The sequence below is a fragment of the Lithobates pipiens genome, unplaced genomic scaffold (genome assembly GCF_037356315.1).
Source record: "Lithobates pipiens isolate NorthernLeopardFrog02 unplaced genomic scaffold, aLitPip1_a1.2 Scaffold_1, whole genome shotgun sequence".
NCBI classification, from domain to species: Eukaryota; Metazoa; Chordata; class Amphibia; order Anura; family Ranidae; genus Lithobates; species Lithobates pipiens.
In genome coordinates, this window is record NW_027507685.1 from 214,667,944 (window position 1) to 214,690,241 (window position 22,298).

Here is a 22,298-nt window from a genome sequence, read left to right on the forward strand (position 1 = left end):
GTTATCAGCAGGAACCAACGGCAAACCTTTCACCCAGAGAGATTATCTATTCACTACAATACTGCAGAGAATGGAAATGTCCGACAACCCGCTCAGATCCCAGGAGTCGGAACTTTAGTAAAAAATTAAAGCAAACAGCTAAATGTTGGCAACCGTATCTTGTTTTCCTTAAAATGTGACTTTACTCACTCTTGCTTTAAAGAGACCCTGTCACCAACTTAAAAATATGGTAAAAGTACAGAAAACTAAAGCAATTTGAATACTTCCATGCAGCGTTTTTTATTTCCATAAATTATTTTGATTTACTTGCAATGAGCCAGGGAACTTGCCCCAGGAGAGTCAGTTCCCTAGCACAGCCCCTCCCTGCTTGCATGCCTTAAAGCGGAGGTCCACCCTAAAGTTGACCTTCCGCTCATTGGAACCCTCCCCCCCTCCGGCGCCACAATTGGCACCTTTCAGGGGGGAGGGGGTGCAGGTACCTGTACAGTACAGGTATCTGCTCCCACTTCCGGCGTAGATTCTGCAGAAGGTACGCCCCTTTCGGCAGAATCTACGCCTCTTTTCGAAGGTCCCCCGCTGCCTGCTGGGAAACACACGGATCCCAGAGACAGCGGGGACCATCCTTATTGCGCAGCGCGACGCATGCATGCGCAGTAGGGAACCGGGAAATGAAGCCGAAAGGCTCCACTTCCTGATTCCCATACCCAAGATGGCGGCGGCAGCACCCGAGAGACGTTCGAGAGATCGGCTTCGGGTACCGACATCGCGGGCGCGCTGGGCGGGGAAGTGTCATTATTTTAAAAGTCAGCAGCTGCAGTATTTGTAGCTGCTGGCATTTAAAAAAAAAAAAAAAACGGCGGACTCCCGCTTTAAACCCCATACAGACTATTACATACCTCCCAACTTTTTAAGATGGGAATGAGGGACACCTATCAGCAACCGTATGCAGGCATAGGACACACCCCCTTAAAGCAGTTGTATAGTCAGTTTAACCTACAATAAGGCTTACCTGTAGGTAAAAAATACAGGTTTAGGAGATATTCCCCTCGCAATGCGCCACTGACTGTAGCAACGCATGCGCACAGGGGGTTCTCGGGTGAAAGTCCGGCAGATACCGGACCCTGCCGGAAAGGAATCTCCCGGCGCATGCGCGGAAGTGATGATATCGTGGCTCCGGCCACTCACAGCGCCGGAGCTGCGATACCCGGAAGACACGCCGAGGTACAATGTCAGCTCCCTCGGCGTGGATCGTGCCAGGTGTCGGGGCCTCGTTCTAAGGTAAGTATTTCATAATGAGCTAGTATGCGGTGCATACTGGTTCATTATGCCTTTTCCTTTGCAGGTCAAAAAAAAAAAAAAAAACTTCAGTGGGTTTACTCCCGCTTTAAAGGAGAGTTGTACAAAAAAAATCAAGATTGGTTAAACCCACTTTAACCGCTTTTATTACCACTACTATTCCTTTATATTGGTTTTTGGAATTTACAAATGCAGCAATTTAGAAATCAGATGAAATGTTTAGCGCTGAAAAACAATTTTTGATAGATAAAAAGTTAATTGTATATACAACTATATAGATCAGACCAAAATGAAGGACAAATGAGGAGGAATGAGGGACAGAGGGACATTGCTCCAAGTCAGGGACAGTCCCTCGAAATCAGGGACAGTTGGGAGCTGTGGTATTAGATTTTCTGCAGATTTTTGTCTTAAGATTTACCAAAACCATGTAGTGCAAGGGCCTGCCTGATTGTGTACAAATTGAAAACTCTTGATTTGACCTCATATTATATGGTTTTGGTAAATCTGAAGACAAAGATCTGCAGAAAATCTAATAGTGTGTATGGGGCTTTAGCCCTCTCCTCTTCTAGGAGTTTCTAATTACTCTTTGTGCTGGCCTAGCTCCTCTGTCCCTCCCCTCACATACCTACATAACCTTTTAGTTAGATGCGGAGGGATCAAAGGGGAGTACTTTTAAGCTAGGTTAACATCTATGCAGGTTGCGACTGATGCATTTTTTCTGTGCATTTTGTGGTGTGTTTAAGTTTTTGAACATGCATTATTGATGCATTTTGCGTTTTTGTTTTTTAGGTTAATAGGAAAGTACGAGAGTTCTGTTAATGGAGTGCGACCTTGATGCAACTTTACACTCCCTGGCTCTCAAGTAGCATCAAAGTAGTGCAGGGACCTTTATGAGAGAGATTTACTAAAACTGGAGCACTCAGAATCTATTACAGCAGTGGTCATCAGCCCTGTCCTCAGGACCCACTAACAGGCCAGGTTTGCAAGATATAATGAAATAAATCACAGGTGATATAATTTCCTGCTCAGTGATTGCAGTATTCTAGTCTGCATCTCCCCAAGGTAAAACATAAAACCTGGCCTGTTATTGGGGCCTGAGGACAGGGTTGATGACCACTGTACTACAGCTTGTGCATAGTAACCAATCAGCTTTAACTTCAGCTTATTCAATTAAAGGAGAAGTACAGCGCGAAGCTCGTTTGGATCACAGGAGTGCAGTTCGTTCTCCACTCCTGTGAGCCATTTTCAGCAGACAGCAGGCTGAAGCTCGCTGTCAGCTTACGTCACAGAACCCCTGAGAACTGAGCGATTGGCAATGTTTAATTGCTTGGTCCTCAGTATTGAAGCCGGCGGGGGACAGATGCAGCATTGGCCCAATGGTGCATCCACCTAGGTAAATATGATTTAAAAAGAACAAAAAACCCATACATCTCGTTTAGGCTTTGACAATAAAACCTAGAAGCTAAGTGGTTACTATGTTTAGCTGCACCAGATTCTCTGTACACCAGTTTTAGTAACCCCCCCCCCAATGAGTCCTAAGTTGCATGTTAGAGTTAAGGGTTAAAAGTTAGGGTTTAGGCTTAGCATTAGGGTTTAATGCTAAACCTAACTCTAACATTTAACCCTAGCCCTTAACCCTAACACTAACATATGGCTTTGGACACATAAAGCCCCATACACACTATCAGATTATCTGCTGAGTTTTTCCTTCAGATTTACCAAAACCGTATAATATAAGGACAAACCTTAGGAGTTTCAATGTGTATGCAATCAGGCAGGCCCTTCTACTACATGGTTTTGGTAAATCTGAAGGAAAAACTCAGCAGATAATCTGATAGTGTGTATGGGGCTTTAAGGTCCCTGCAGTTCATTGATTCTACTTGAGTACCAGAGAGTGTAAAGCATTGGTCTTCAAACTACGGCCCTCCAGTTGTTTAGGAACTACAATTCCCATCATGCCTGGTCATGTCTGTGAATGTCAGAGTTTTACAATGCCTAATGGGATGTGTAGTTTCACAACAGCTGGAGGGCCGTAGTTTGAGGATCCCTGGTGTAAAGTCTTATCAAAGTCTCACTCCATGAACAGAACTGTTATACTTTCCTATTGGATAGAAAAAAAAAAAAGAAAAAAAATGCAACACTTGTTTTTGGCACGGGTCCATTGAAGTCTATTACACCGAAAACGCAATCTGCTGCAGGACAAAAAAGTCCCTTCCCCTTTCCAAAAAACTCTCTGTATCAAAGCACACAGATGTGAACTAGATCCATGGGAAACCATGTTAAATGGACTGTAGTGCGTTTCTGCAAAATGAACGCATAGGTGTGAACCGAGCCTTAGTGATGCCTTTTTGATCAGGGTTCAATGGAGCCCTTTCTCAACCTTTTTACCCAACTAGAACCCTTGAAGTAATTTTTTGGTTTGCTAAAATCAATTCAGTGGGGAGAATGCCCCTTACTTTGATGGCCAATGGGTAGAATGCCCTCCTTACAGTGGTGGTCAGACTGTCACCCTAACAGACTGCTAAAATGACCATTGGTGTAATGCCGCTGGTTCTATCAAGTGGTGTTAGCCCCAGAAATATATAGGTACCGTCAGGTGGGATGTCAATCAGCCAAAGGGCAAGGAACCTCTAACAACCTATGGAGGAACCCGGGTGGAGAATGGCTGCCCTAGAGATCCTACCACCACCTTAAAACAGTACCGTCTTAAGGTTGCAATATCCCTTCAGATGAATGCACTGCCTTGTTCCTGTAGTCATTTTATTTTCAGAGGTTGGCTAAACAGCAGCTTCGAGATGTCCAGGAAATGATCCTGAATGCCTGTTTTTTAGGGTTTTTTTTGTTTTTTTTTGCTTTTCTTTCTTTGCTGAGTGGCAATTTGGAACAGAACTAGCGCAGCACAACCTCAAGCAAAGCATTTGTTTTGCAGTTACGGCATGACCCCCTTGATTGGAATGGGCCAGTTTCACAAGCAATGCCGCCTTGTTAAAGCAGATATTCACCGTAACCCCCCAACCCCATTTTTTTTTTTTTTACCCCTGCTTACCGGCTGACCTGCTGACATCCTCTCTACTGCTCGATCCTGCACCGCCATGCTGATTGTGATGTCATCGAGAGGCCCATGGGCTCTTCCGGGTTCATGGGGTGTGCCTCCCAATGATGCGCTGCTGGGCCCAGCCCCCTCCTCCTTTGTAAATTAAACACTAATTCCACTACACTAAAAAACGAAATGAACAAAAAACATAATAATTATTAATATTAAACGTATTAATTAAACACTAATTAGTAATAATTAAACACATATCCCTCCTGGGATATCTGACATGCATATCCCAGGAGGCAAAGCGAGCACTGTGCACCTTATTCGCCTAATGTAGTGACAGGCATGATGGGGTGGGGCTGGACAGTTTGTTTTACAAAAAAAAGTAGATAAAAGGTAAAAAAATAAAAAAAAAATAGCGATATTCATGTACAGGGTGTGAGGAGGGGTGGAGAAAAGGGAACTTTATTGAGAGGGTGAAGATCCACTTTAACTTGATTAGCCATGTTAAATTTATGGCAGCGTGTGTGCAGCCCTCTCCGACTGTATGTTGGGTTTTAGGTGGCCAATCGCGTGGCAATAAAACGTGGCTTCAGCGCCTGTTTTTACAGCCCCCTGGCCGGCCATGTGACAGAGGACTTGCACACTGTAAAGGCTGGGAGCCATAACATATTTAGGCACTTTGTGCCCGGTCACCTCAGGAACTGTAATCCTAGCTAGACGCATTCTGTAAAGTGTTAATATCTGTGATCTGTCTTAAAATGTAACCATTGCTGCAGGCTTTGCTGCGATTCTGTAGCTCCAGCATGCCAGTAAATTGTAGAGCTTTCGGGAACATTCAGAATTGCTAAATTATTTTCACATCTGCTCAGTCTGTACTTGCATATCTCTTCAACAGTACTGTCTTAAGGTGGTAGTAACCCTTCAGAAAAAAAAAAAAGAATTCAATTCAATGTTTGTTTGTTTTTGTTTGCTTTTGGGCTTCCTGGCTTTTTTTTTTTAGCCATATATTGATATTATCAAGTAGTTGTTCATGTTTTGTATTGGTTTTATTTTTTCTTTAGCAGTTTGCTTTTTTGTACATGAATTTATTTTGCTTTTATTCATACACTTAAAGTGTAAACTATAATAAGGCTTACCTGTAGGCATGAATATCTCCTAAACGTGCACGGTTTAGGAGATATTGACTATCAGCATGTTCCAACGTCATCGGCACATGTGCACTAAAGAAACGGCTTTCTTGTGCCATTACCGGTGGCTCCCGTGCGCATGTGCGGGAGTGACATCATCGTGGCTCTGGCCAATCTCAGCGCCGGAGCCTGTGATACCCGGAAATAACTCTGGGAGACACGTCGCTGGACCCAGGGGTGTGTCGGGACCGCTGCGGGGGGCTTCAATCTAAGGTAAGTATTTCATATTGAGCTAGTATGCTATGCATACTACCTCATTATGCCTTTGTCTTGCAGAGTTTTTTTTTTTCGTGGGTTTACAACTGGTTTTAAGACCCCTTTCACACCGAGGGCGTTTTACAGGTGCTATAGCATTAGAAATAGCACCTGCAATTCGCCTTCAAACTGCTGCTCCATTCATTCCAGTGTGAAAGCCCGAGGGCTTTCACACTGGAGCGGTGCGCTGGCAGGACGTCAGGAAAAGTCCTGCCAGCAGCTTCTATGGAGCGGTGAAGGAGCTGTGTGTTTAGCGCTCCTCCACCACTGCTCCCCATTGAAATCAAAGGGGCAGAACTGCATTACCGCCGCCAAAACGCCGCTATTGCGGCGTATTGCGGGCGGTTTTAATCCTTTCTCGGCTGCTAGCAGGGGTAAAAGCGCCCCGCTAGCAGCCGAAATGCGCTGCAAATCCGACGTTAAATGTAGCAATTTAGAAATTGGATGAAAGGTTTAGCACTGGGAAGCACTTTTTGCAAGATAAATAGTGCATTTTATATACAACTATATAAATCAGACCAAAATTGAGGGACAAATAAGGAGGAAAGAGGGACAGAAGGACTTTGTTCCAAATCAGGGACACTTGGGAGGTATGGAGTTGCAGGAAAGGCTACTGTTTTTTTTGTGTTGTTTTTTAACTCATGAAAGTGTAAAAAACTTGCGTTTGAAACCCCTGCTGCACAAATAAAGTGTGACATAAAGTATTGCAACGACCGCCATTTTATTCTCTAGGGTTTCTGCTAAAAATATATATATATATATATATATATATATACAGTATAATGTTTGGGAGTTCTAAGTAATTTGCTAGCAAAAAAAAAAACTAATTTAAACGTCAACAACAAATGTCAGAAAAAGGCCTGGTGCTTACCAGTATAGTGTCACTTTCACAGAATAAGTGAAAAGGTGAACTATCACTCTACACTCTCCCCATCCCCCCAGTGCTTACCTCCATGAGTGATGAGCTGTCAGTGCCCACGCAGCTAGTGCAGTAGTCCAAGGATCTGAAATCCCCTCTCTTCTCCTTCTTCTTTGTGCAGCGATTCCAGGACAGATCAGAGTGATGCTGTCTGCTGGCACTGACCAATCAGAATTGCTCTGATCCATCCCCTAATCCAAAAAGAAGAGGAAGAAGAGCAGGGATTTCAATTAGAGCAGGAACCGGTGGGGGTGGAGAGGGTGTACAGTGTTAGTTCACTTTAAAGTGGTTGTACACCCTGTACAACCACTTTTACCTACAGGTAGGCCTATCCACGGTTTAGGAGATATTTACGAAAAAGCCGAACGCTGATGACTATGGCGCATGCGCTGATGTCGTCGGCGCATGCGCACTTTAGAAAGGACACACCATGTCATTTCTATTAAGGGTCATGCCATGACTTACAGCTCCTGCGCACATGCCCCAGAAGGAAGAGGGGCGAAGATGGGCACTCCCTGCTAGTGGGGACAACGGTGACACCACAGGCTTCAGTTTCAGGTAAGTGATACATAATGGACTACTACGCAATGCATAGTAGCCCATTATGCTTTACCTTTGCAGGGAAATAAAGAGGAAATAAAACCCACCAGGGTTTACTTATTTTTTAAAACATGTAGCTGCTGACTTTTAATAAGGACACTTACCTGTCCAGCGATGCCGCAATGTCGGCTGCACCGAGGCCGATCCATCCTCCATCTTAACGAAGGGAAACAGGCAGTGAAGCCTTGCAGCTTCACTGCCCGTTTCCTGCTGCGCATGCACGATTCAGGCGGCGCTTTGTGAATGGGCCCCATTGTTTTCTGGGACATACACATGTCCCAGAAGGCAACGGGGCCTCTCACCGAAGAGTAGGAAGCGCCGCGGAATAGGAAGAGGCAAATTAGGAAGACTGTCTGGCAAAAGCGGTTTCAGGTAAGTGAAAAAAAAAATTGTAATTTTTGTTTTTCATTTTTTTAAAGATTATTAATGCATTTGTTTTTTTTTTTTGGATGGCCCTCCATTTTAAGTGCATACTTTCTGCGAAGGTGAACTAACCCTTTAAGCTGACCATACACTGTAGTGGCTCTCCTTGTTGCCTCCCGCTGACATCCCTCACTTTAAAATCGGAGGAGCCGGATCGAAATTTCTAAGCCAAAACGCGTCTGCATCCAATTAACTGAGGGAGCCACCTGTCAAAATACAGTAGGCACGGCAGGAGATGCGTCCATCCGCACTATATAGCGTGGATGGAGCACTCTTAGCTTATTTTTTTATTAAGCCTGCAAGCCATCAGAGTATAGCCAGATTCACAAAGAACATAAATTATCTACAGATACACTTTTAGGGAATGTAGCAGCAGAGGGCGGGATTTCATTTTAGGTCTCCTTTAAGAAAAAGAAAAAAATAACGTGAAAGTTGAAGATGCCTTCCTAAAGTCAACACTTCAGGAGAGGATTAGTGATAGTGTCTATTGTTCCCTGGTGTGTTTGCAGCTCTGGTGACAGGCTGTATTGTGGTACAGACAAACAGCTGCTGAGCAGTGATCTCATGGCACCCCTGGAGTGGTCAGTGACTGGTGGAGAGAGCCAGGGCCTCATCTGCATTGTATCTCCTGACACTCATCACCCAGCCCTCTCGGCAGCGATGAGCTGGCATATGGGTGCCTTGGAGTACTAGGGATGGTCCAAGACATGCGTCAGAATAATAGATTTTCCAGGTACATTTTGTCAGAATGCCAACCTCAACATACCTTCCATAGGATTCCGGGATGACGCATGATTTTTCTAACACATGTCAGAAACAGCTGCTTGATTTCATTTACGGGGAATAAAACTGAGTATTTCGAATGCCGATTTGTTTACTCGGATGTTTTCTATGGATTATTTTTTTTTTTTTTTTAACAGCTTGATTCCAATGCTCTTAAAATGATTTACAGTGTTGTCGTGTTTGGAATATTATAATACTATAAATTTATATTTCTACTTAATATTTTTCAGGCGATCTGAAGAAAACGCTTGTATAGAATGAAGGCGAAGTCCGAAGACATGTTGAAGTTGAAGTAAAGGTAAACATGCAGTGGATCTCTAATATGTTCCAGAATTCAGTTTTGAAGATACTTTATTATAGGTATTAACCACTTTCAGACCGGACCATTTTGCTGGTAAATGACCAGAGGTCTTTTTACACTTTGGCACTGCGCTGCTTTAACTGGTAATTGCGCGGTCATGCAATGTTGTACCCAAACAAAATTTGCGTCCTTTTCTTCCCACAAATAGAGCTTTCTTTTGATGGTATTTGATTGCCTCTGCGATTTTTATTTTTTGCGATATAAACGTAAAAAGACCGCAAATTTTGAAAAAAAATGATATTTTCTACTTTTTGTTATTAGAAAAATCCAATAAACTCAATTTTAGTCATACATTTAGGCCAAAATGTATTCAGCCACATGTCTTTGGTAAAAAAAAAGTCAATAATTGTATATTTATTGGTTTGCGCAAAAGTTGTCACATCTACAAACTAAGGTACGTTTTCTGGAATTTACGCAGCTTTTAGTTTACGACTGCCTATCTCATTTCTTGAGGTGCTAAAATGGCAGGGCAGTACAAAACCCCCCCAAATGACCCCATTTTGGAAAGTAGACCCCCTAAGGAAATTGATAAGAGGCATGTTGAGCCCATTGAATATTTTATTTTTTTGCCTCAAGCGATTGAATAATGACAAAAAAAAAATTTTTTTTTTTTTTTTACACAAAGTTGTCACTAAATGATATATTGCTCACACATGCTATGGGCGTATGTGAAATGACACCCCAAAATAAATTCTGCTGCTTCTCCTGAGTACGGGGATACCACATATGTGGGACTTTTTGGGAGCCTAGCCGCGTACGGGGCCCCGAAAACCAAGCACCGCCTTCAGGCTTTCTAAGGGCGTAAATTTTTGAGTTCACTTCTCACTACCTATTACAGTTTTGAAGGCCATAAAATGCCAAGATGGCACAAAACCCCCACAAATGACCCCATTTTAGAAAGTAGACACCCCAAGCTATTTGCTGAGAGGCATGTTGAGTTCATGGAATATTTTATATTTTGCCACAAGTTGCGGGAAAATTACAAACTTTTTTTTTTTTTTTTTTTTTTTCACAAAGTTGTCACTAAATGATATATTGCTCACACATGCCATGGGCATATGTGAAATGACACCCCAAAATAAATTCTGCTGCTTCTCCTGAGTACGGGGATACCACATATGTGGGACTTTTTGGGAGCCTAGCCGCGTACGGGGCCCCGAAAACCAAGCACCGCCTTCAGGCTTTCTAAGGGCGTAAATATTTGACTTCACTCCTCACTACCTATTACAGTTTTGAAGGCCATAAAATGCCAAGATGGCACAAAACCCCCACAAATGACCCCATTTTAGAAAGTAGACACCCCAAGCTATTTGCTGAGAGGCATGTTGAGTCCATGGAATATTTTATATTTTGCCACAAGTTGCGGGAAAATTACAAACTTTTTTTTTTTTTTTTTTTTTTTCACAAAGTTGTCACTAAATGATATATTGCTCACGCATGCCATGGGCATATGTGAAATGACACCCCAAAATAAATTCTGCTGCTTCTCCTGAGTACGGGGATACCACATATGTGGGACTTTTTGGGAGCCTAGCCGCGTACGGGGCCCCGAAAACCAAGCACCGCCTTCAGGCTTTCTAAGGGCGTTACAGTTTTGAAGGCCATAAAATGCCAAGATGGCACAAACCCCCCCCAAATGACCCCATTTTGGAAAGTAGACACCCCTAAATTTAGGGGTACACTAGTGAGACTAGGTAATAAATGGCGGGTGCCCTGAAACTATAAAAAAATAACTAACCAACCAGCGTCACCTGTAACAGTTATATGGTGATCACTGGTGAAAGGGTTAACTAGGGGGCAATCAGGGGGCTTTATGCGGTAGTATATGGGGGTCCCTGGCGCTATAAAAAGCTGCGGCGAACCTAAATACCTACTTGCCTAACTAGCGTCACCTGTGACACTAATACAGCGATCAGAAAAACGATCGCTTATTAGGCTGGGTTCACACTGGAGCGATGCGGGAACGCCACGAATGCGCGGCGGGTTCCCGCATCGCATGCCTCCCGGCGGCAGTTCACACTGCCCTATGCGAACTGCTGGGAGTGTCAGTGAAATGTTACTGACACCCCCAGATCAGTTCGCATATCGCAGTGCGATCTGCAAACTCGGATCGCATGGTGTGAACACCCATGCGATCCGATTCTGCTGCGGGCCAAAAAAAGGGTCCCGTGCGAATTTGCGGCGGGTGCGGCGGGTGTGGCGGGTGCGGCGAATGGCTGAACTCGAATCGCACAGAGATCGGATGTGATTTGCACTGCAGTGCGAATCACATCCGTTCTCAAACCGCTGCAATCTGAACCCAGCCTTAGTGACACTGGCGACGGGGGGTGATCACGGGGTTAAACCTTTATTGGGGGGGTTAGGGGGGTACCTTAGAACTAAAGGGGGCTAACCCTAACTGCCCTAACAGTTATTAGTCACAAATGACACCCGCCGGGTGATCAGGGGGTTAAACCTTTATTAGGTAATAAATGGCGGGTGCCCTGAAACTATAAAAAAATAACTAACCAACCAGCGTCACCTGTAACAGTTATATGGTGATCACTGGTGAAAGGGTTAACTAGGGGGCAATCAGGGGGCTTTATGCGGTAGTATATGGGGGTCCCTGGCGCTATAAAAAGCTGCGGCGAACCTAAATACCTACCTGCCTAACTAGCGTCACCTGGGACACTAATACGGCGATCAGAAAAATGATCGCTTATTAGGCTGGGTTCACACTGGAGCGATGCGGAAACGCCGCGAATCCGCGGCGGGTTCCCGCATCGCATGCCTCCCGGCGGCAGTTCACACTGCCCTATGCGAACTGCTGGGAGTGTCAGTGAAATGTTACTGACACCCCCAGATCAGTTCGCATATCGCAGTGCGATCTGCAAACTCGGATCGCATGGTGTGAACACCCATGCGATCCGATTCTGCTGCGGGCCAAAAAAAGGGTCCCGTGCGAATTTGCGGCGGGTGCGGCGGGTGTGGCGGGTGCGGCGGGTGCGGCGAATGGCTGAACTCGAATCGCACAGAGATCGGATGTGATTTGCACTGCAGTGCGGTGCGAATCACATTCGTTCTCATAAACCGCTGCAATGTGAACCCAGCCTTAGTGACACTGGCGACGGGGGGTGATCACGGGGTTAAACCTTTATTGGGGGGGTTAGGGGGGTACATTAGAACTAAAGGGGGCTAACTCTAACTGCCCTAACAGTTATTACAGTCACAAATGACACCAATGCAAAAAAAAAAAAAAAAAAAAAAAAAATGACATTGGTGTCACTGTGACTGGGGGGCAGGGGTAATTGGGGGGGTGATCGGGGGGTAAAGGGGGGGTGTGAGTGTGCCTGGCATGTTCTACTGTGTGTGGGATGTGTTGGTGCAACTCACTGATCCGCTCTCCTCCGTGTCGGAACGAAAAATACCGACACGGAGGAGAGAATACATCACTTCCTCTCCTGTGTTTACATTACAGGAGAGGAAGTGATGTCACCGGGGATTTCTATTCGTCGGGAGCGATCGCGAGGGGGTGGCCATGAATGAATGGCCGTCCCCTCGTCCGGGATCGCTCCCGAACGAAAACCGACCGCCGCAGGCACCGGGCGGGGGCCCGATCGGGCCCCCGACCCGCGGGAGGCAAATCACGTACATGTACGTGCTTATGCCTGCCCGTGCCATTCTGCCGACGTACATCGGCGTTAGGCGGTCGGCAAGTGGTTAATATAGCACCAACAATTTACTCAGTTCTGTACATTATATTGTACATTCACATTAGTCCCTGCCATCAATTAGCTTTACAGTATAAGGTCCCTAAAGTTGGCCTAGATCAGCAAAACTCTTAGCCCTTGTACACACGGTCGGAGATTCCGACAACCAAATCCGTCGGATTTTGTCTGTCGGATTTTGTCCGATACTGTTGCATACACACGGTAGGACATAGTTGTCGGAAAATTCGACATGATGGCGTTATTTCGTTACAACGGGACTACGTTCACGCTAGTAGCCAATAGCTTTGGTGTAGGAATTTTATCTGAGCATGCGTGCCACTTTGTCCAATCGGAATTCTCTACACATGATCGGAGTATGTCCGATCGGAGCATTTTGTCAAAAAATTTTACCAACAAGTTGGAAAACTTGGTCTGTCGGATACTCAGACGGAAACAGTCCGATGGAGACCACACACAGTCGGAATATCCGACAAAACGGTCCGATAGGACACATTCCGTTGGAATCTCCGACCGTGTGTACAAGGGCTTAGAGCCACAAGCATGACAGCCAGAGGCAGAGGCATGATGAGACTTGTAGTTTAGCAACAACTGGAGGTCCGCTAATTGCATACCCCTGGCCTAGATGGATAGAATTTTGAACGAAAATTCTTAGGAAAAGTCTTATGCCGCGTACACAGGACTGGACTTTCCGGCAGAATAGGTCAGACGGACTCATTCCGTCCGAAAGTCCAATCGTGTGTGGGATCGTCTGATCGTTTTTATTTAAAACATTCTGATGGACCTAGAAAAAGAACTAAATTCTATTGGTAAAACCGTTCGTCTGTATGCTGCTCCGACGGACCAAATACAACGCAAGGGCAGCTATTGGCTACTGGCTATTGAACTTCCTTTCTAGTCCTGTCGTATGTCATCATGTTCAAAACGAACGTTCGTGTGTGGGCAAGTCCGTTCGTTCGGAAGTCCGTCGAAAAGTCAGTCGGGAAGACCGTCTGACCTTTTCTGACGGAAAGTCCAGTCGTGTGTACGCGGCATAAAAGTGGTTCTAAAGCAGGGTTAAGCAATTTGCGGACCTCCAGCTGTTGCAAAACTACAAGTCCCATCATGCCTTTGTCTCTGGGTGTCATTGTTGTGACTGTCAGTCTTGTTATGCCTCATGGGACTTGTAGTTCTGCAACAGCTGGAGGTCCACTAATTGCATATCCCTGCTCTAAAGCCTAAACATTTTTTACCTTAAAGTGATACTAAAGTCTCTTTTTTTTTGTTAAAAATAATAAACATGTTAAGCAGTGGATTTGCACAGAGCAGCCCAGATCCTCCTCTTTTCAGATCCCTCTTCTGTGCTCCTGGCCCCTTCCTCCCGTCGAGTGCCCCCACAGCAATGTGTCCATTCAGACATGGAGCCACTGCCTTGCCCTGCCCCCTTTCTCTCCTCATTGGCTGATTGACTTTGATTGACAGCAGCAGGAGCCAATAGTGATGCGCTGCTGTCTCAGCCAATGAGGAGGGAAGTCCTGGGCAACCGAGACATTCTTACAACATTGCTGGATAGAGATGGGGCTCAGGTAAGTATTGGGGGGGGGGGCGCTGGTGCTCACAGAAGGTTTTTTATCTTAATGCATAAAATGCATTATTAAGATAAAAAAACCTTCTGCCTTTACAATTACTTTAATTCGTTCATTCATTTATTTCAGAAGGTAAAAAATGTTTAGGCATCAGCATCCCCCACATCACCCCTTTTACTTACTTGAGCCCTCATTCAATCCAGCGCTGTGCACGTCTGCAGCTCTGGGGCAGCCAGTGACGAAGGAGCGGATGAGCAGGGGCGAGTCCTGCTGTTTGTGTCAATGGAAGTGAGCACTCATGAGTGCCCCTATGGGAAGCTGCTGGCACTGGACAATGAGGAAGGGCCAAGAGCGCCAGCAAGGGGGACCCAAGAAGAGAAGGTTTATCGCCACTCTGTGCAGTTCCATTGCACAGAGCAGGTAAGTATAGACATGTTTGCTATTTTATTTTTTTAATTAGCTTTATAATTGCTAAAAAGAAAATTTGTATAAAATTCTCAGAACATTCATCTGTCGTTCAAAAGATTTCATTTTAACATTTGTTTTTAAAATAAATAGACTTTACAGAACGCAAAGCACATATACTGTTAGAAATTTGTTTGTTCGAGGAAAATTTTCCATCTGCTCCTTTAAATTTTCTCATTCACTGCAGTCAATAATGAACATTGATATGACTCAGTAATGATTAGAAAAGAGAAAAACTTTCTTAGAATCTTAATTTCCTAACAATTTTTGTTTGAAATTCTACCTATCGATGGCCAGCTTAACTCACATTGATGTACTAGGGCCAATTACCTACCAGCATGTCTTTGAAGAGTGGGAAGAAACCTACACAGACACAGGGAGAACATACAAACTCCAGGCAGGTAGTGGCGTGGTTGGGATTCGAACCACCGTCAATAGTGCTACCAGGGGGGAGTGCTAACCACTTAACCACTGTGCTGCCTGTTTGTATTATTAGGGTATTTTTACAGGTTTAGGAAGTGCTTTTCCCTCAGTTTCTCTTGTTTCAATCCTATTGGTCTTCTGTTAAGTAGTAAAGAAAATGTAAATCTCTAGTCTTCCTCCCCATGCTCTATTGCTGTGCTCTGTTGCCAGTGCACGTCTTGGTTATAAGATGCCCAGAGTCATTTGACCCACTTCCTGTGAGCTCAGGCTGTCATGGACACACCCTCTGGGGGTTGCATCACTACATCAGCCTAGGATGAAATAAAGTTCTACTAGGAATATTGCTGATGTCATAATGGGAATGCTGTTCTCTGCAGTTTTAAGGACTGCTCCACTGGAAGAGAAGAGGAAGGATCGAGGGTTGCCATGTAAAAGGCAGAAGGACAGTTGAATAAATGGTATAGATGCTGGGAACTTTTTACACTATTGGGCATGGAAGACTTTAGAGAGGTAGGGGGGTGGCCTGCAGAGGTGCGCTTTAAAAGGTGGAGTTGGGCTTCAAAGTGAACCCAAAGTATATAAATAGTCAGAATTCGATTTCTGCATAGCCAACATAATCTATGGCCTAGGATGTCAGGGGATAATATAAGGTTCAAGACTACTATACTACCTTTCAGAGCACTCCATTTGGGTCCTCAATGCTGTCCCTACACAGTTGTTCACTTTTTGTTGGGGTTGGGGAAAAACATGCTGTTGAGTTGCATTATTACCGCCCTCAACCACTTCCCCTTACGTTCCAACTGAATGGAGCAATACCACAACCGCCTCACAATGTTGTGGTGCAGCTATTTAGAGGCTGAAATAGAGGTCAAGGAGGCAACATAATGCCTCCTTACTGCCCATCAAACATCCTCTCAAAATCAATCCAGCATGAATTGTGCTTCACAGGGCAAAGCTCTTGAGCCTTTAGCGTGCTGAAAATAGGCAAATTACAGGTGCCTCTTATGCCTGGTTTTCACGTACCTGGTGAAAGAGCCTGACACGATGAGGTAGGCCTCTCTCGCACCTCTAACTCTGGGCCCCTGATAGAGCAGACAGGTAGTGCAGGAGTGCAGAGTGGGACAAGTGCCTGTTGGTCTTGCTAGCAGCAGGGCTGGATGGACTATCAGAAACAACAAGGGAAGACCAGTAGACCGCAGTGGAGCAGGAGTGCCAGATTAACACCAGTGGAATATCGGCAGACTCCCGCAGGAGGCAGTCCAGCAATGATGGAGTCCGAAGCAGAGTCAGATGAACCAGGTCATACATAGGCAGACAGATCAGGTGCAGATTGCGTAGACAGTAGAAATGTCAGCATGCAGGCAGAGTTAGTAATAGATAAGTGGAGCAGCAGCTAGGGGAACAGGCAGAAACATGGTCAGAGACAAGCCAGGATCAATGCAGGCAGAGTTCAGGAGTAGTCAAGACAAGCCGGGTCGATAACAGCAGTCAGATGCAGATTTATAGGTTGCTGGTATACACATGACTGGTGTATGGCTGATGTGGCATCTGCCACCACCTACTAGCCCCACCCCTCTTTTTTATACAATAAATACCTTAGTAAAGAAACATGCAACACCTTCTGGATTAAATGGCCTCTTTATTAACAACCATAACAAAATTGTATATAAAATAAATTCCATTTTATATATATAACCCAACTTTTTGTACCAGCCTTAAACTGACTGCTATGTCTAAGGTTCATGAAGGAAGATTTTCTCTCTTGCATCGGCTGTACCACCACCACCTAGGCACCCTGGCCCCTAGCCGCAATTTCACCAGCTCAGGGACAACTATTACCAACTTCTTGCCCATCATTTCCATGATAGGGAAGGTACCCATATAGAGATAGGCCCAACCTGTTCCACACCACATACTGTATTCCTTCCAATATTCTGACCTTCAAGAACCCGAGACCCCTGCAGCCATCAACCTAGACAAGAGAACACAACATTAAACTAACCACACGGACTCAAAAATAAGGGAGGGAAAGAAAAGACTTCCTGTGCTGTTACCTCTCTCCTGCTGCCCCCAACTAATGAAACTACCCCCTGTCCTCTATGGGACAGGCTGCTGTACACACTGGCCAAATGTCAGATGGTTTCTGTTGAACTGGCCGATATTTGGCCAGTGTGTGCCAGCCAATAAAGATAGTTCCATTTTAGTACCCTGAACTTTAATGTCTTAATTAGCATTTTAATTGGTTACTTTGCAAATGTTGGACTGAGTAGGGCTAGTCTTGCTCTACTGATATAATCTGCTCCCTGGAAATGTTGTGTACAGTATATTGCAACAGTGAATGTGTTATATTCTCCAGCCTATGCTCAGCAGCAAAAAGTTAATGAACTTGCTGGAAACAGCTGAGTGACCTTCGCCCATTCATTTCTTGGGAAGTACCTGGCTCTGTGTTTTCTCTTATCAAGGCGGTTATTTTTTCATTTTCCTGCTTAAGCTGGAGAAGGGTCAAGTTTCTGTTGTCAAACATCCTCAGCTTCGTCATTCTTTTATCTCTCAGGATTATTATATAAAGGGTTGTGTTATCTGCCGACTAAATTACATTACCCGAGGGTGAAGGCTCAGGAGATGGTAAAAGATCGCGGTCAATAAAACACACAGACAGAAGCAATAACTATACTTAGTACCAACATTTGCATGCATTATGAAAATACAGCAAAGTCAAGACTTCTGCTTATCTTTTATTGCACCTTTTTGCTCTTCTAAATGATCAATTTTTGTATGCTTGACCAGTGCCAGAGTGATGTCGCTAGTTAATGATAATGAGTGTTCTCTGAAGGTAACATAATGGGCCCTCAGCTAAAACAGTAGATTCCAGCACAGAGACCCAGGGTGATAAGTCATCGGAGTGGAGGATTATGTCGAAGGAAAGGGGAGTATGCAAAAAAGGGTTAAATTCAATCCATGTGTGTCCATGCCTGGTCGACAGAAGTTTATCATTGAATTGACTTTTGTTGAATGGGCTTGTTGGAAAAAATGTATTCTTGATTAATCGCCTGCAGCTGCTGATCAGTGTATTCTGACAGTGGTGGGCCCCGCCATCACAAATACAATGTCCCCACAAATGAGGTGGATGGAGGAATCTTTTTTTTATTTTATTTTTTTTGTGCAGCCCGTTGGCTGTTTGCATAAAAAAACTAGTAATCTATGGTCAGCTTTAGTGTTAAGTTTCTAGGTAATGTGAATAGGGTATTACCCTCAGTGTAGGGCTGGCCATAGGCAGTGCAAATTTATTTCCCACAGCCACAGGTTGCAGGAAAGACATTCAAAAGATCCCCCCAACAACACAGACAGTGCTAACAGGGGAATCCCTCCTGCCAGGCCATTGTCTTCTCCTGGTGGGGGGGAGCCATCCCCACCAGCAGAAGTCATTGATTATTGCTAGCGTCTATTAGCTGCTTGCAATAATCAAAAGGGAATACGGCAGGCTGGTTGTACCCGAAATGTTCAATTGATCAACCTGATACATTCAGCCTGCTCATTATTGGTTTGAATCTCAGCCAGTTCAGCATCGTGCATGGCCGGCCTAAGTCACTCCATGACAAAAGCTACAAGCACAAGAATCCCTATACTGAAGGAGGAGAACTCGAAACATAACTCATTGTTAATAGAACAAATTGTCCTATCAAGGCAATTCTTTAGTAATTTTCCTATTTAAACTGGAGAAGGGTCAAGTTTCTGATGTCAAATATTCTCAACGTCGTCATTCTTTTATCTCTTAGGATTATTATATAAAGGGTTGTGTTATCTGCCGAGTGCTATACATTACCTGAGGGTGAAGGCTCAGGAGATAGGAAAAGACTGCGGTCAATAAAACACACAGACATAGGTGATAACTATACTTATCAACAACACTTGCATGCATTATAAAAATACATTGAAGTCAAGATTTCTGCCTATCTTTTATTGCACCTTGTCACTCTTCTAAAGGATCCATTTTGTAATGATGGCCAGTGCCACAGTGATGTCATTAGGTAACGCTGAGGTAAAATATTGTCTCCTCAACTGGGACAGTAGATTCCATTTCAGGGACCCCGTCACAGAAAGATTCGTTTTTCAGATCGCAAGATCAAAGGAGAGGTGGATATGCGACCAAGAACTTAAATTTACATTAGTAAGGGTTAAGCCGGCCAAAGACGCTTCAAAATCTCGGCCAGTTCCCGCTGAACCATGCATTTATGGGATTCGTATGGGATTGAAACCATGTATGGGCAGACTTAATGTACCCAAGTTGATAAGTCAATCAACTTGGGTATAACCAGCCTCCCAGATTTTACATTATCGTTAGCTGCTGGTATAGTTGCTAGCAATGATCACTGTCTTCTCCTGGCAGGGATGGCTTCCCCCGCTTCCTTGCTGGGACAACACAATGGGGTTGATTTACTAAAGGCAAATAGACTTTGCCTTTGCAAAGTGCAGTTGCTCCAAAGCTTTGTAAATGAGATAAATCTTTACTTTGCAGAGAATATCGAATTACATGCAAGGAAAAAAAAACAGCATTTTTGCTTGCACATGCTTGGATGATGGAAAACCGCAGACCTTTTGCTGATTCACTAAGCTATGAAGCAACTGCACTTGCAGAGTGCAAAGTTTATTTGTCTTTTGTAAATCAACCCCAATGGCTCGTGGTTGCAGGAAAGAAATTTTGTTCCGTCAATGGTCAGCCTTATGCTGCGTGCACACGATCAGAATTTTGGTCGGAAAAAGCTATGATGGTTTTTCTGACGGAATTCCGCTCCAGCTTGTCTTGCGTACACACCAAATTCCAACTGTCAAGAACATGGTGACGTACAACACATATGACGGGACTAGAAAAGGGAAGTTGAATAGCCAGTGCGCCACCCTTTGGGCTCCTTCTACTAATCTCGTTTTAGTAGAAGTTTGATTTGAGACGATTCGCACTTTTCAGGCTTTTTACTGCTGTTCAGTTTGTGCTTGTGGGTTTGTGTCTGGTTTTCAGTGCATGCAGTCAGTTCGTATCTGTTTTTCAGTGCATTCTTGTCTGCTTGTTACTGAATTTCAGCTCGCTCTTCATAGGCTTTGCTGTTCCTCCTCCTCCCACAAGTACACCTCCAGAGCCACAGCCTCCAAGGAAGGCTGCAAGGAAGGCTGCACGGAAGTGTGGAAGGGAGGCTGCAGGGAAGACAAGAAAGTGATGGCCTGGGTTCAGTCTGGTCTGATAGAAGACGCAGGCTGTTGTAGTACCACGGCCTGTGGACATATATGTCATCTGCTACTGTTCCTGATCTCTGGGAGTCCTGGACCAGATTGTGCTCCCCATTATATGGACTTCTCAAGCTAACAATACATTTTTTCCAAATAGTTGATGTGTGCCTTGGGGTAGAAAGGCTTTGCAAATTCCAGCAGTTTCTCTAGCGTTGCCTTCCTCTTTATTTTGTTATGAGCCAGAATAAATGGAGATTTTTTTTTATCTGAAAATACTTGCCTATGGATTTTACTTCAAAAAGGACAGTTTGTGAGTAGGCAGGTACATTTCAAAAATACAAGGTCAAATTAACAAGGGACATCAACACCAACCTCCTTGAGTTAAAAAAATACAAGATAATAATGATGTTGTGGTAACTTGACACACAAAACGAGAAATAATATTATGGCGATCACTAGAAAAAAAAATGCAGATCTTGATAAAAAAAAAAAAAAAAACAATAAAAAAAATGAAAAAAAAAAAAAACATTATTTTGGAGATGTGACAAAAAAATATATATATTATTCATGAGATCACGAGAAATAATAAAGAAAGAAGTTTGTGAGAACTCTGTGTGAATATGAGCAGCAAAACAAATTCATTCTTCTAGCATTCTAAAGAAGAAAATGCGCTGCATTAAACCATTTAAAAACTTTTAGCGTGACGAATGTGCCATATCCAAACGGTAGTTTTACCAGACCGAGCGCTTAAGTTTCGTACTTGAATCTGAGCAGGCGTGAGTTTTTACGCATTGGTATTACATACACACAAACGGATTTTTGGATAGGAACTTTTTCCGACCGAAGAATTGAGAACATGCTTTCAGTCTTTTGCTGGACGAAATTCCACCAGAAAAAGTCCGATGGAGCCTACACACGATCACATTTTCCGTCCAAAAGCTCTCATCGGACTTTTGCTGGCGGAATTTCCGATCGTGTGTACAGGGTGTTAGTGTTAAGGTTGCAAGGTAATGTCACTAGGGTAGCTCCTTGGCAAAATCTACAAGCACCATGTTCCCAGAACTAATAGATGACAAGAACTCTAAACATAACCTAAAAATTGTGTGAAAGCACCACATACACGAAAATGCCTTATCAGCATTGTTCTTTTTTCATTTACCTGGTTAAACTGGAGAAGAGTCAAGTTTCTGTTGTCAAACATGTTCAGCGTTGTCATGTGTTTATATCTCAGGATTATTATATAAAGGGTTGTGTTATCTGCTGAGTACTTTACATTACCTGGGGGTGAAGGCTCAGGAGATAGGAAAAATTGTGGTCAATAAAACACAGATATATGTAATAATTGTAATTGGCAACACTTTCATACGTTCCAAAAAATACAGCAAAGACAAGACATATCTTTTATTGCACCTTGTCACGGTACTAAAGGATCCATTTTGCATGTTTTACCGGTGCTAGAGTGATATTATTAGTTATTGATAATGAGTATTCACTGAGGTAAAATATTGGCTCCTCGGCCGAAACTGTAGATTCCATTACAGGGACCTTGAGCCCCAGATGATGATTAGTCATTGGAGCAGAGGACCCTGCTGAAGGCGAGGTGAGTATACAAACAAGGAAGTAAATTTACATTAGTAAGGGCTAGGTTTGCAGAGTAGTGTGATTAGGGTATATTGCCCTCAGTGTTAGGAGCTCTGCAGCAAAAGCTACCAGCACCTAGTTTTAAGCACTAAAATAAGAGAATTCCAAACCTAACTCATAAGTTGCCTGCTGTATGAAAATACCACATTTATGAAAGTGTTTGAAAAAGAACTGTAGGAACTGTCCATAGCAAGATAAGTGATTTTTTTCTCTCAAAAAGCAATAAATGAACGTACTACAGCAGGGAAATAAAAATTAGCCACCTCTTCACCAAAGCCAGTAAAGCTCCAGGTCCTACTCAGTTTGGTAACTCTCAGTGATCCCATGTTGATTTAAAACTTTTCTTTAAAATTTTAGCCAACAGACCCCTACCTCCCTTTAAATTGATCATACTGATCAAGTTGGCTTTG

The 22,298-nt window shown here is 43.9% G+C and overlaps 1 long non-coding RNA gene across 1 annotated transcript in view; it reads left to right on the top strand.

Annotated features, from left to right (window-relative positions):
- LOC143983039 (uncharacterized) overlaps window positions 1-22,298 on the top strand; it is a 292,655-nt gene that overhangs the window by 197,040 nt on the left and 73,317 nt on the right. Inside the window, exon 5 of the long non-coding RNA XR_013274553.1 lies at window positions 8,737-8,804. This is a non-coding gene — a long non-coding RNA (uncharacterized LOC143983039). The remainder of the gene's footprint in view (window positions 1-8,736; window positions 8,805-22,298) is intronic.